Genomic DNA, 14744 nt, shown 5'->3' on the forward strand with positions numbered 1-14744 from the left:
CATTGGGGACTAAGTGAGTAGTTATAATCCTCCTCCTTGCAGCCAGTTGTTATCATGCTAGATCTTCTAATTAAAATAATTTTGGTTATGTAACCGCCACATCCTACCCCCAAAAGAACACAGGGTGAAATCCTGGCCCATTGAAGTCAGCTGACCTCAGTGGAGCCAAGATGTCAGACACAATCTACTTCTAAGGTCATATACATCCATTTATTTTTGTTTGATAAGACTTACTTAAACTTTTCAGTTTATGCAAAGATATTTTTTAAACTTCAACGGAATGAGCTGGGCTTCCCATGCTGAAAGCATTTGCCAGATTCAGCATGTTCATGATTAGAAAGTGCATGTTATTCTTAATCTTTTAGAGGAAGGGTGGCATTGGATGAAATTTAGCTTTTGTCCAAATGTTTGCCTGTCAAATCTTTTGAGTGATGGCCCAAACCAAGCCCCCTGGAACTCAGGAAAGATGAAATCTGCATCCAACATTTACAGTGTGAACTTTGGTTTATAATTGTCATTATTATTATTTACATTAGAGTAGTGCTGAAAGGTCCCAACTTGCGGGGAACCCCTCCCATCATGCTAGGTGGTACACAGTCCCTGCCCCAAGAGCTTGCAGTCTAAAAGACAAGACAGATCAGTAATAATAGACAACAAACAAGCAAAACATTAAAGGTGATGTTAGATACACCTCTTGGGAATAGCTAAGTTAGGCCCTGGTCCTACAAACACTTATGCACAGCTGTAACTTTATTCACACAAAATTTCCATCAATAGAACTTCTTACATGAGTAAAGTTACAGTTGTGACATCCAGGCTACCCCTGGCTACGTTGCTATTTTTAGCACAGTAGCTCAAGCATTGCAGAGTGGGTGTCTGCCTTCCCACACTTGAGGGGGCTTGTCTTCATTATGGGAGTAAGTCGATCTAAGTTACGCTATGTGAATAATGTAGCTGGAGTCGACAGCTTAGGTCTACTTACCCCAGTGTCTTCACTGCGATGCATCAATGGGAGACACTCTCTCCGGTTGACTTCCCTTACTCTTCTTGGGGAGCTGGAGTACCGGGGTTGATAGGAGAGCCCTTTGCCATCGATTTAATGGGTCTTCACTAGACTCCCGCTGGTTCTGGGGTGGTGCATGGGTGGTGACACGCTGCCCAGGACCCCCACTGGTGCTGGGAGGGGGGTTGGAGGAGCCAGCAGGCTCCCTACCTGGCTCTGTGCCTCCCTGGAAGCAGGAACATCCCCCTTGCTCAGCTCCTAGGTGGAGGTGTGGCCAGGCAGCTCTGTGCACTGCCTCTGCCCAGAGCGCCGGCTTTGCAACCGTGGCCAATGGGAGCTGCGAGGGTGGTGCCTGCAGGCAGAGACAGTGCGCAGAGCTGCTTGGCTATGCCTCTGCTTAGGAGCTGAGTGAGGGGGATGTCGCCACTTCCAGCGAGGCCCCCGAGGTAAGCACTGCCCAGAGCCTGCCTCACACAGTCCTGTCCCGTCCTGTGCCTCTGCCCCCTCCCACACCCAAACTCCTGCTGCTGCTGGGGGAGGGGGTGCAGTGGCCTGAGATTGCCCCAGCAGCAGCTGATGCAACTGACACAGGGGCTTCCTGAGCGGCCCTCGGGCCAAGCGCACCAGCCACTGCAGAAGTCACAGAGGTCATGGAAAGTCACAGAAAGTCATGGAATCTGTGACCTCTGAGACAAATCCACAGCCTTAGTAATTACACATATGTGAAATATATTTATGATTACTCATATAGTTTTCCAAATAGATGGGCAAGGTAGAGCAGTCTTCAACTACAGTTTTTCTTAAAATTAAAGAAAAAAATTAATACAGAAAACTTAAGTATGAATCTAGGCATTATGAGAAGAAGTCAGACTAGTAGAAATGTATTTATTTGTCTAATTTTTTTAAAAAGGGAACATATCTAAAACTTCACAGTTCTGTTGTCTTAAAAATATCTTTCTCCCTTCTGCTGTTCAAGTTTGTGATCCTGTTCTCTGTCTCATCAAGGTTTGAAAGATTCCAAAATCTTTGCAAGATTCAGAACTCAAGAGCTTTTTCACCTCTAAGAGAACCTGTAATTTGCCCAGGAGTACTCAAAGTGCAGCATTGCAAACAGTTGAATATTATCAGGGATGTGGATTCAGGAGGGTTTATCTTGTTTGGGTTAGTGCTGCATATCACTTACCGTATTAATTTTGTAACATGTACAGATCCCTTCTGTACAGTAAGAGGCTGATACAAATTGCATGGATCTAAAACAATGTACATTTGCATTTGCATAAAACCTTAATTCTAACAGTGACTGCAAGCTTCACATCTATCCCCAGTTCTCTAAGTGACACAGTCTGAAATACATGGGAATTGTAATAGCTAACTCCTTCCAAAACCCCCAATGGCTACCCTCACATATGTTTCTGAACAAAAAATGAGACTCATTTACAAACAAGCGAGAGCTGTGTGTTGAAGCTTGTTTGATGTTTTAAATACCAGTTGGGAGGACGCTGCAGCATATGATGTGCCCCTCCTCCCATCTTCTAGATTCAGGCCTTCAGAGCCTGTGTCCTCTCACTTTCCCATCAGCAACATTTCTGTGATGGAGGAGTATTGGTGCCTAGATACTACTGTAATGGGGGCATTGTAGATGTGCAGATAGCTAGATTGGGACTCCCTTCAGAGGTAGTGAATACTTTTAATTAAATAGCAATAGGGATCAGTGATGAACCACGAGGCACTTCTTGCACCTCACCTTCTTTGTCTCTTTTCCTTTCCTTGATTCCACTGCATTCCTCCTCCATCCTTTTGTGTCAAACACAGTACCTTGCTAACACATTAAACTGGGGAATTGGAGGCGAGAGGCATTTTTTTTTATGTGCTTGTAAAGCACCTAGCATGATGGCACCTTTGTTCATAACTGGGATTCCTCTGTGCTACAGTAATACTACTAATAATAATGAATACGTCTTGACAGCAGGTTCAGGAATTTTCATTGCTGCGGCATAACTACTTTATTAAGACAAAGTCCAAGATGCTTTAAATCAATAGTAGAAAATACTTTTGTGTTAGCTGACCTGGCAGATGAGCAGCTGCCATGTCAAAGCTAGAAGTTGCAGATTAGCTCAAATCCCATGCCCTTTAGGGTGTGAGGGAAGAAATAGAGCTCTGTAGATTGCAGGGTTTGTTTGGCCTCTGGGAAAGGAACTCATTGCCAAATTTAACACCGCCCTCTACTGGCTGCTGAAAGAATAAAATAGATAACTTTTGGGAGATATTGATAAGGTTATATAATAAGCCAGCAAATGAAGAGAGATCATAACTGTTTTTTGTTTGTTTCTTAAAGGTGGTGGAAATATCAATATATTTATTGCTTAGTTAGAATTCACCTTGTCAAGGTACAATAAGGCTGCTCAGTTCATTATTGAAAGGTAATGAATAATAATAAAATGTACATTGGGTTGACATTTTTCTGTACTTTGCTATTTCCATGATACATGAAAGCTGAAATAAAAACTCTCTTTTGAAGCTGACAATGTAACGTGTATAATTTAGACCAACATAGAATACTATAGAGCTAATAAATCTAAAAATAACCTTAGACTTGGGTTGGCATTTGTTTTTCCGCTGTTGTTCTCTCCTTGCCTGTGTTTGTGTGTGTTTATATTCGACATTATCTATGTATGACAGTACATTTCCTAAAGTAAAGAGTGACTGGCGTGCTGATTTTTGTTAACCACAAAATTATACACATTATAAAATTAACCCATTATATGCTATTAAATACTTATTTCTCCTAGCTGCACTTTTTCATTGCTTTCCCTGTTTTGGATATAAAATACTTAACAGCAAAAATATAGCTATCTGCATGTTTGTGATCCAGTCTGGTCTCCAGAGGCTTTTTTAATTGACTGTCTAATCATGATCATCAGAATTTTGTGTTACAAAAATCTAGCTGAGAAATGTAACTCCATGTTGGTTAGAAATAGGGAAGTATTATCCAGTAACGTGTCCTGAATTGAATCCATTTCAAAGAGACTCTATTAAGGAAATGTATGTGACCAATAGGGATGGACCAGGGCCACAAAACTTCTGCTTTTCTCTAATGAATATGAATGATCCTGATGCTCTATACGCTGCAGGTGTTGTAAATGGAACGTCATAAGATCAGATGTCCCTTTATTTAAAAAACCACACCTGTTCATTTCTGGAATAAACTTCCTGCGGCATCAGGATGGTCATTTACGCCAGCATTACTTGCAGAACTGTAGCGATCACTCTGCGCGTGTGACCCAGCATGAGGACCCCAGTCTAAAGATATTTCTACAACAGCAAATGTAATTCCCACTTTTCAGTACGAGTGCTGCTGGAGTGAATTACCAGCCTGTAGACTGGAGGGGCGTGCTATGCAATCCATGGAATATAGGGACATTCTGATGAACAAGGTTTTTCACTGTTCACCTTCTATGCTTTTAACTTTTCCTTTTTGCAAGGTATGGATACTGTGTTTAGACAATCAACAGACAATGTTTAACGTTACATAGACCAGCTATTTTTGATCGGTACAATTCGAGGAATTAGTTTTGTGTATTTCTGAAATGCTATAGGGGTATGAAAGATAATAAATGGGCTAACTGAGAGGGGAAATTGGGTGCTCCTATTTGCCCTCTCACATAATACACAAACAAGTGGACATTAAATGAAATCGAAAAGCAGCATATTTAAAAGTGCAAAAGGAAGTGGTTTGTACACAGCATACATTAACCTGTGGAACTCATTGCCACACGATATCATTGAGACCAAGAGCTCAGCAGGATAAACCCTTATGCCTCATAGTATGAACAGCCCATTTAGTGACAGGGTTAGGAAGAAACTTCCCCCATGGGCAAGTAATTCCATAATGGTCCACTATAGCATTTCTTGCGCCCTTCTCTGAAGCATTTTGTTACTGGCCACTGTCAAGAAACAGCATATTGGACTTTCTAGACCACTGGTCTGATCAAAAATGGAAAATCCTATATTCTTATTGCTAAAGTCACTTTTTACCTATGAAGGCAATCAGCCACTGTCTCACTCTGAAAGGAAGTGCAATTCTTTCACCCCTGAAACTGAAGCGGCATGAATTGTATGTTTCTTTCTTCCTTTCTCTCTCTTCCCCAACCCCTTCCCACTTCCTATTCTACTAGAGAGAAATCAATGAACTGTCTGTGATCTGTACTTTCATAGAATTCCATCTCCCAAGTTAGTAATAGATTATCAGTGAAGTCTCAGCAAAGAGCTGCCTGGAAATGACAGCAGCACTGCAAAGAATTAAGTAAATTATTTCCATCTTAGTGTTGGTCTTGTTCACTACATCATGTTTAAACTTTTAAAGCATTTTCCATTCACTTGGATGAATATTTGTATATCATTTACAAAAACATTAACAAAATCCCTCTGAACTGAAGTTTCCAACCTCAGGGAGTTTTGTTATTTTTGGAGTCATCGTTAGGCCCTGGGCAAATGCTTAAGGGAAAGTTTATCCTTTGTAGTTGGGCCAATAGTGCTTTAAACTTAAAGATGTCTTTCTCTGAGTCCAAGATTAGGCAATGAACCAAATTCTCACTAGGCCATACACAGGAGTCACAGAAACTACTGAGTATGCCATAATTTTTTATTGTTTGTGTTTGTTATTTTGACTCTTCTCTGGATTGCTAAAAATCCCTTTAATGTGAAGGCGAGGAATGCTATTCTGTGAGAGGAGAGAGGCTTATGACTAAATCAATCTTTTTTCAGTTTGGAAGGGAAGCAAATAGCAGGAAAAATGGGAAATTGGAAGTGGCGAGCTTTTAAGCTTTTTAATTTTTCAAATTCTAGAACAGGGATGCCTGTGGCATACTTGCATCCCATCATGCAGAAGTGGAAAGCCAGGGAAGGGGATTCTGAGTGAATGACTGCCGTTGAACCCTGCCAACAATAGAGTTTGTTTAAAGCGTTCTACTGTTAAGCGCTCAATTGCCTTTGCACTGCTTCATGGGCTGGGGAGGGAAAAAATCAGCCTATATATAAAAAGTTTCACGATCCATCACACGGTACTGAGACAGCTATTGTAGTGGGGTAGGTGACTTAAAAAGCTGGTCTTGTACTTCCTGCAGATCTGAGTTCAAATATCATGAGTAAAATAAAAATTGGTGGGATTCCACTGGTATCTGTGACTTCAATGTAAAAGCTGCTACTCAACTGGGCATTGTTGGTGGCTTTGGCTGACGATGCAGTGATCTGGGAACTGAAGCTTCGTTGCAAAGGGGAGCATAAAATAAGAGACCCTTTCTAGCTAGTGTCGTCAGTACAGTTGGGACCTTGGCTGTCATTCTTAGCTCTGAGGCCAAGGACTGAATAGGCACGGAGACTGCAACTAATCCTAGAGCTGGCCTGCCCAAGCCAGGCTTGAAGCATGTCAGCAGGCACCGTGGAGGAGGCTTGCACCACTATACCTCACAACTTGCAAAGGCCCAGGAACTGGTTGCAATGTGTGACGGAGACACACAGTGAGGAGGCTCAAAACTGATTCAGGTAAGAGACTTATGCTGTGGGCTTCATTCCTTTAGTGTAAATAACTCAGTACACTCGTTATATGAGTGCAATCTGGAGGTAAATAATTTCCATCAGTCAGAGTGCTGGGATACCACATACATGTGGATCACAGGGATCTTTGTGAGTAGAATGAGTGAGGTGCCACCAGAGGGTTGAGAGGTATGTGTACTGCTGGGTCTCATGCTGTTTCTGTTCTGTGGGGAGAGGACTTTGGTCCCCAGGGCTGTCAAGCAGGTACCGTTCACTAGCAGTAGAGTCATGAAAAAACCCTATATTTAGAAAGCTGCTTTTCTGTGCTCTTCAAAGACATGAAAAGAGGATAAGGTGTGATCAAGCCTGAGGACTTGAAGGTGTCCCCCCTTCCTCATAATTTCAGGGCCACATTTTTTCCCTAGTAGTAATTCTCTCCTTCCTTGCCTCACAGACACCATGTTCCACCAAACTGAGCCATGCTGAATCTTAGTCATCCCTGAGAGAATCACTGAAAAAGAGGGAGGGCACCAAGCTGCCTGCTGGCTGAGCCCACCGCTGGGAGACAGAGGCACCATTAAACAGGCCTCTGGTCAATCTCCAGTTTCACATCACAACACAAGAGGAACACTGTCTGTTCCACAGAGTGGAAGACACTAGTCACAGTTTTAACAACAAGGGAGGTTTTACAGAGTATGTGTGATTCATTATTTGTGTTGGTGAGCGTTTCTGGAACATTAAAGGAATGAGGACAGAGCAGATGCTGGGGACTGATAAAGCGACTTGCTTCTGAGAAGAGAGTTTCTCTGAATATGAGAGGTCTTTGCTTGTGCTGTTTTTTTTATTTTCTAGGGTGGTTGGAGACTGAAGGTGGAATTTACTCCTGGCATAACTGTGTTGATTTTGATGGAATTACAGCAGAGATACACTTTCCCTTAGCTTGCATTTCAGTTATCCTGCTGCAAATCATGCATGCAGAAAACTGATCTGCACACAGATAAACACTGCCACTACTAAATTCACTATGAATGGATTCTAAATACCTTCTCTACTGAGGTGAGTACTATATTTAGTCCCATAAACAACTGCCCGGATTTTAATTTGATTTTTGAGTAGTTAATGGGCCTTTTTCAGTTGTTGCGTGTTTTATTACATCAACACTTCTACCAGCCATTGCCCTATGGAAACAAAAGAATCCAGATTTACATTCCAGTGGCTTGAGAAACCCTTTTCATGATGCAATGGGTTTGAATTTCCAGGGCCCAGATATACAACTTCCATCATTACACTGAAGCTGGGATTTTCAGGGGTGTCTAAGGGACAGATTTTCAAAGGTATTTAGGAGCCTAACGATTCAAATAGTCACCTAGTTAGATTTTCAAAAGCCCTTAGGTCCCTAACTCCATAACTTTGGTGGGAGTTAGGCACTGCAGTGCTTTTCAAAATCACACGAGGTGCCTATCTCTATCTTTAGGTGCCTAAAAATCTTTGAAAATCTGGTTTTAAGGGACATAGGTGTCCTCATCTCATCCAAATTCAGTGGGAGCTGGGTGCCTAACTCTCTTCAGCAGCTTTGACAATCCAGCCTAACTGGTTGACAGGCAATGAAAGAAAGTAACAAATCACTCACTTTTTAATGTCCTTCCTACAGGTCCCTAGGGCTGACAGATGAAATCAGTGGAGTACTGGATTTCCTTGCTGCTGTTTCTTCAGTGAATCCTGCTTCACCTATTGCAACAAAGTTCAAGGCTGGAAGAGAGCAGTCAACAGGTTCTGATGAGTTCTTCAGCAGCCACTGAAAGGAGATTAAAAAGCTGGAGCAGACTCATAGACTTTAAAGCCAGAAGGGTCCACCAGAACATCTAGTCTGACTTCCTGTGTATCACAGGCCACCACCACCCAGCATCCCCACATTAAACCCAGCAACCGAAATTAGACTGAAGTTTCACAGCCTACAGGAGACTAGACTATTATGTGCCACAGTCAGAGAATAGGAGGGACTGAGGTGCACCAACCCCTGATGGCAGGGGAATGATTAAGTGAGAAATATCCAGATAATCCTGGCAAATGACCTACACCCACATGCTGCAGAAGAAGGTAGAAAGCCCCCAAGGTCACTGCCAGCCTGACCTGTGGGAAAATTCTTTCCTGACCCCACATATGGCGATCAGTTAGACCCTGAGAAAGAGCCAGCCAGCCAAGCACCTGAGAGAGAGAATGCTCAGTGCCACCTCTGAGCCCACTCAATATTGGTGCGCTGCTCTGTCTCCAACCGCGGCCCTCCCTCATGCTTCAGAGGAAGGACAGGGAGAAAAAAACCCACTCCGAATACAGTGGGACGGGGGAGGGGAATCTCTTTCTGACCCCTGCAGGTGGCTGACTGAAATCCTGAAGCATAAGCTTTCAGAACATCAGATATAAACTAGTAATGAGCCCAGGCCCGTGGCGCCCTGCCCCCACCCCCCATCATAAGAAATCCTGTCATGCAACTGAGATTATGAGTGGGATTTGGTTAAACCGTCAGAAAGTTCCCTATAGGAGAAAATCTTCACACCTAAAAAGTCTAAGTCAAAAAGACCAGTGAAACAACATTTTTTACAAGTACCATACGATTTTTAACCGATAAGTAACTAAATAAGACTTCTCTACTTAGGTTAAACACTAGTTTGAATGTCTAGTCTTTTTGGTATGGAGTGGAATATCTAACACATAAGAAGAAGGATGATCTTGGGGTTAAGTCTAGCACTCAGGAGAATTGGGTTCTATTTCTGGCTCTGCCAATTTACTGTGTGACCTTTGGCAAGTCACCTGGGCTGGAAGGTTCAGAGCTTAAGGAAACTAAGTACCCAAATCTTAGTGATATTAAATGGGATTTGGGTGTCAAACTCCCTTATACGTCTTTGGAAATACCAGACTTAGTACCTTTATGCCTCAATTCCCCATCTGTAAAATGGGGATAATACTTCCTGTGAGCCTGGTCTGTCATGTCTATTTAGACTGTGAGCTCTTCAAGGCAGGGGCTGTCTATCAGTATTTGTTTGTACAATGCTTAATAAACTGTGGCCCCAATCTTTGCTGGCACCTGTAGCCATTACTGCAATGCAAAGAGCAACATACCTGGCCAGTGTCTGGGGCAGAGCAGCCGTGTATGAGACTGTGCTCTCATAAGCAGAACTTGTAGCTTTATACTACAGCAAAAACTGCATTAATAGAGGGCATTTAGGATGGGCAATAGCAAGAGATATTGGTTTCTGGATGGTCTGCTAGTCAAGGAAGGAGTATTGATAAAGCCGTTAGCCACCAGGAATGTCCAAGGCAGCCGGTAAAGTTTATTCATTTAAATGGGCTAAATTAATTTATTCTGTCTTGGATCTTATGCAGTTTCTGTTGCATGAGGACTGAGGATAAAATGCTGGGCTTGGGCAGAAGTAAGGGTTAAAAGGAGACGCAGACTTGATTAGGGCTATGGGTAGGGGAAGCACAGGTGCCATTTTGTTAAAGATGCCAGACTGACTGTTAAGCAAAATGGAAGAGTTTTTGCACAAGCCTTAATCACTGCCTCTGATTCAACCTCCAGAACAGAAAAGATTTATTCACAGCAGAATCTTGGTGCCTCGTCTAGTTTTTCCTCCATCTGCTTTGTTTTCCTCCTGTTCTATTACTCAGCACCTCAGAGGGGTGTGTCTCCTGATCCTGCCTCACACGTTCAGGCTCCTGCTCCCCTCCCTGAGCCTCCCCCATTCTCACCCTCAGCCTCCCCCATTCTCACCTTCAGGCTTCTGCTCCCCTCCCTCAGCCTCCCCCATTCTCACCTTCAGCCTCCACCATTCTCCCCCATTCTCACATTCAGGCTCCTGCTCCCCTCCCTGAGTCTCCCCCATTCTCACCCTCAGGCTATGGTAGCACTTGGTAACACTAAGATGTTATCTGGTTTCCTTTTTCTTATGAAAGTGCTCTTGCCTGGAAGTTGCTCCCTGCATCATTCTGAGGGCATTTTATTGCAAAGGCAGAGTGAAGGACAACTAGCTAGCAGCAAAAGTTAGCAAAGGACTGAGGTGAGGATTTGCTAGGAGCTGGACATCCATGAGTTTCAGGTGCTCCAAAGTGCAATTGGAACCATTTCTTTGGCTCTTTTACTTCCCTGACGAACATGAACCAGTCTGGCCACTTTTACAAAATCCTTCTCCAAGCTCCTATAAAATACATTTAGCACAAAGAGCTTCACTATCAGCTCAGACTTTTACAGATACTTACCTGGTGTCTCTTGTCTTAGATTGCAACCTCTTAGGGGCAGGGGCTGTCTTTTTGTTTTGTGTTTGTACCACGCTGAGCACAATGGGGTCCTGGTCCGTAACTGGGGCTCCTAGGGGGTTACTGCAATACAAATAAAATAGTAGACTTAGGCTATTATATAGATTAAAAAAACCTCAATACCCCAAGCATACATAGGATGGCAGCATGGTCCAACAGATGTTATCAACTGGACGAGAGGTCAGGAGACCTGAATAATATCCTGGTCTCTTCCACTGATCTTCCACATAACCATGGGCAAATAATTTCACTACTCCTTATTCCCCCACCCCACACACACACACTTTCTCTCTCTTGTCTAATACCGTACCTTTTTCAGGGTGGGGGGGGGTCTATCTGTTACTATGTGTTTACACAGTGCCTAGCACAATAGGGTCTTGGTAGGGGCCAGGCGCTAGGTAATTATAATACACAAACAAGAATTTGGACTGCAGCTCTCAAAGCTACTGCCATACTTCAGCAGAGGCGATACTGCAGTCAGTAGGTGGCATTCCAGCCCTGTACAGGTTTCAGAGTGTACAGTCAGTGAAGATCTGCAGTGCTACTCATGATGTGCTGTCGACTGACCTTGGGAAAAAGGGGTACTTGACTATATTTGGCTCTCTGCAGCTTGTGTTGCCTTGACGTGTTCTTAGTCAATAGTCAGTCAATGCAGAGTGTGATACAGAGCTGTTTGGCTATTACTTGTGTATTAAATTCACGCCGAGAATTGTGAAATCCATTATTTAGCAGATGAAAGTCCTTGGATTTTTTTTTCAGAGCAGTCCTGGGTTTATTTCAAGGGGACTACATCGTAGGCACACATGTTGAGTCAAATATCATGGTAGTTATCCTTCCCTGCACTCAAAATTGCATAGCATGGTGTCTCCACTGGATCACTGCTAGCCCTACGCGTGATTGAGTCACTGCACTGGGTTTCACAAGACCTGGCTTCAATTTCTGGGTCTGCTACAAACTATCTTTGTGACCTTGGACAAGTCATTTAATGTGCTTCACTTCCTCCTCTCTAAAACAAGGATAATTGTACTTCCCTTGCCGGTGTTGTCACTTTCGACGGTAAGCTTTTGAAGGGAGGCACTGCCTCATACGATATTTTTGCACAGTGCCTACCACAGTAGAGTTAGCCTCAGTTGGGGCCTTTAGGTGATACTCTAGTCAAAATAATAAATAATAATAAACTGAGGCAGGTAAAACTTTCAGAGCCCAATGTTAGTAACCAGCATTAGATGCAAGAAGCAGTACTAATAACTAACTTTAGGGGCTAGGAGTGTTTGCAGCATTAGATATCTAACACACATACTGGGAACAGTTATCCAGATAGGACAGTGTACTGTGCAATTCAAAGGGGAGGGAGGGATAAACACCATGTGATAGCTGCTTGACCTTGTGCACACATCATGCAGTCTCATTGCCAGCATCTGCCCCATCACTGATGCCATGTCTAGTATCAGAGAATAGCACATTTGTTATCATCTAACATTAGAAGCTCAGCCAGGGGAAGGGTCAGAGCATTTCAGTGGCTCAGACCTGTTCAGACTGGTGCTCAGCAAGCCAGTTGCAATGCATAACAGCTGTAGCAAACCTAGAAATGTATGAGCAATGCTACATATTTGTACAAAGCAGCAGATGATCTTTGTTATCTATCAACATATACATACACATATATTCGGAGATACATATCCTTCATACAGACCTCATGTAATAAACATGCTATTTATTCTATGGTGTTGTGGCAGGGCCCACTTGCTCCTGCCTCTGCTCAAGCTCACAAACAGCACTGAGTCCTTTATGTTGGTAAAACACCCAATGCAGTTTATTTACAATGTTGGTTCCCACCAATACAGCCTTACTCCTACAGTCTTAGGGAGCCCTCAGCTCCTGAGGCAAGCAGGGAAGAGCTTGCTTTCTCTCCCCCTGCTTCCTCCCCAGACCTCCTTCCTGTGGCTTTTTATATTCTCTGCCTAATGGCATACTTAGCCTTCCCATTCGCCTCCATTCACCAATGAGGCACAGCTCTTCTAAACCAGGTCTGTCCTGCCGTGTTGAATTGTAGCTGCAGTAACCAAAGTGCTGCCCAGCACCCTGTCACAGATGTATTCATTACTTTGCCTCTGATGTCACTTGCTCCCCACCTCCAGCTGTCCCCTGGGAACTGACTGTGGGAGTCAGGCCTGACACCAGCATGGGGCATGGCTGGATGGGGCAGGAGGGAGGTTGGGTGTGGGCTCTAGGCTGGGGGAGGGGGTGAGGGATGCAGGAGAGTGTGTGTGTCAGGGGGCGCGGTGCTTACCTCCGGCAGCTCCCAAAACCGACCAGCACACCCCTCTGGCAGCGGCTCCTAGGTGGGGGTCTCCGTGCACCACTGCCTGCAGGTACCGCCCCCGCAGCTCTCGTTGGCTGCAGTTCCTGGCCAATGGGAGCTGCAGAGTTGGCGCTCGGGGTGGGGGCAGCACGCGGACACCCCCTCCCCAGGGCCCACACGCAGGGACGTGCTGGCTGCTTCCAGGAGCGGCATGGAGCGAGGGCGGGCAGGAAGCCTGCCTTAGCCCTGCTGCGCTGCCAGTGGTGGCAGCAGTGGCCGGGCCCCCTGGGCCCTTTTAAATCGCCCTGGCTCCTGGGCAATCGCCCCCTTTGCTGTCCCCCCTCCCCCATCGGTGAGCCTGCGTGTTGGAACAGAGAACAGTCTATTATCATGGAGATAACCAAGAATCCACTCATGGTTCCATTGGTTTCCCCTCTCTACAAGCAACATCTGGTGAAAGTCACTCAAACAGCAGTTCCTAAGTCATGGCCATAGGGAGCTGGCCAGCCCCATGGTGTTGCCTCCTCTTTATTGGGAACTTCTTCTACAGGTGTCTGGATTCCTCAGTGAAAGAAAAGCGTGGATGGTTGCAAAAGCAGCTGGCAACAAGGCAGAACTGCCAGCTCCTCTGCGTCCAGTAGGGGCTGTTACTGAGTAACTGGAGAGGAGAAAAGAGCCACCTGCAAGGACCAACAGGGGAGAAGCCAGGAGCAGCAATGGAACCAGAAGTGCAAGTGGGAAGAGAAAGTCTCTGGTAGCAGGGGAGAAGAGAACCTATCACCAGGGGAACAGGTGCAGGGCAACAGGGGAGAAGGGGAACTAGGTGACACCAAAGGAAAAGGCAGAGAGAGCAACAGAACTGAAGTGAGAGGAGAAAAACCAAACAGCAAAAGTGAGCTGTGTAATCACGGGTTTCTGGTTTCAAAAGTGAAAAAATACAGCTAAGAATACATAGATACCTGCAAGTAGATTTTGCTTGTCTCCTTTGTAGTTCACTTGGCTCAGTTTATATATACACTGTTCACCCCACCTTGATTGTATTCTGCTGACAGCTGCTCTTTGAAGGGCTGATCAGTTTGTCAAGGCTACATTGCTTTTCCATGTTACTGTCAGCTTAATTTGTCCCTGGGAAGCAGTATAGTCTACGGGTGAGTGCAAGGCATTGGAAGTCAGGGGACTTGGCTCTGCTACTGCTTGTTGTATGGCTGTGGGAAAGCCACTTTAAAGCTCTATGCTACAGTTACTCTGGTGGAGCAGGAGAGAAATGCTGTGGTTCATTTCAACTAGATCCTAGAGGTTTTAATTAATATAATTTAATTAAATATAGACATGAATACTACAGTCAGTACAGTAGCCCCATGTTAGCTATTTTGAGAGAAAATGAATTTAAATGTTACGCACTCTCTGCATTTTCATTTTTAATATGCCACAGAGTTTCCAACACCTAAATTCATCCTAGAAGTTGTTGGAATAGTTGGGGGCAGCTGGTGATGGATGGGAGGCAATTTGGGATTGTGGGATAAGCATTTTTGTTTTCAGAGTTAAAACCTGATTGAGCGAATCGGGCCGTTTGTACCTTTCAGCGCCATTTGCCTG

This window comes from Eretmochelys imbricata, chromosome 7, assembly GCF_965152235.1.
Source record: "Eretmochelys imbricata isolate rEreImb1 chromosome 7, rEreImb1.hap1, whole genome shotgun sequence".
NCBI classification, from domain to species: Eukaryota; Metazoa; Chordata; order Testudines; family Cheloniidae; genus Eretmochelys; species Eretmochelys imbricata.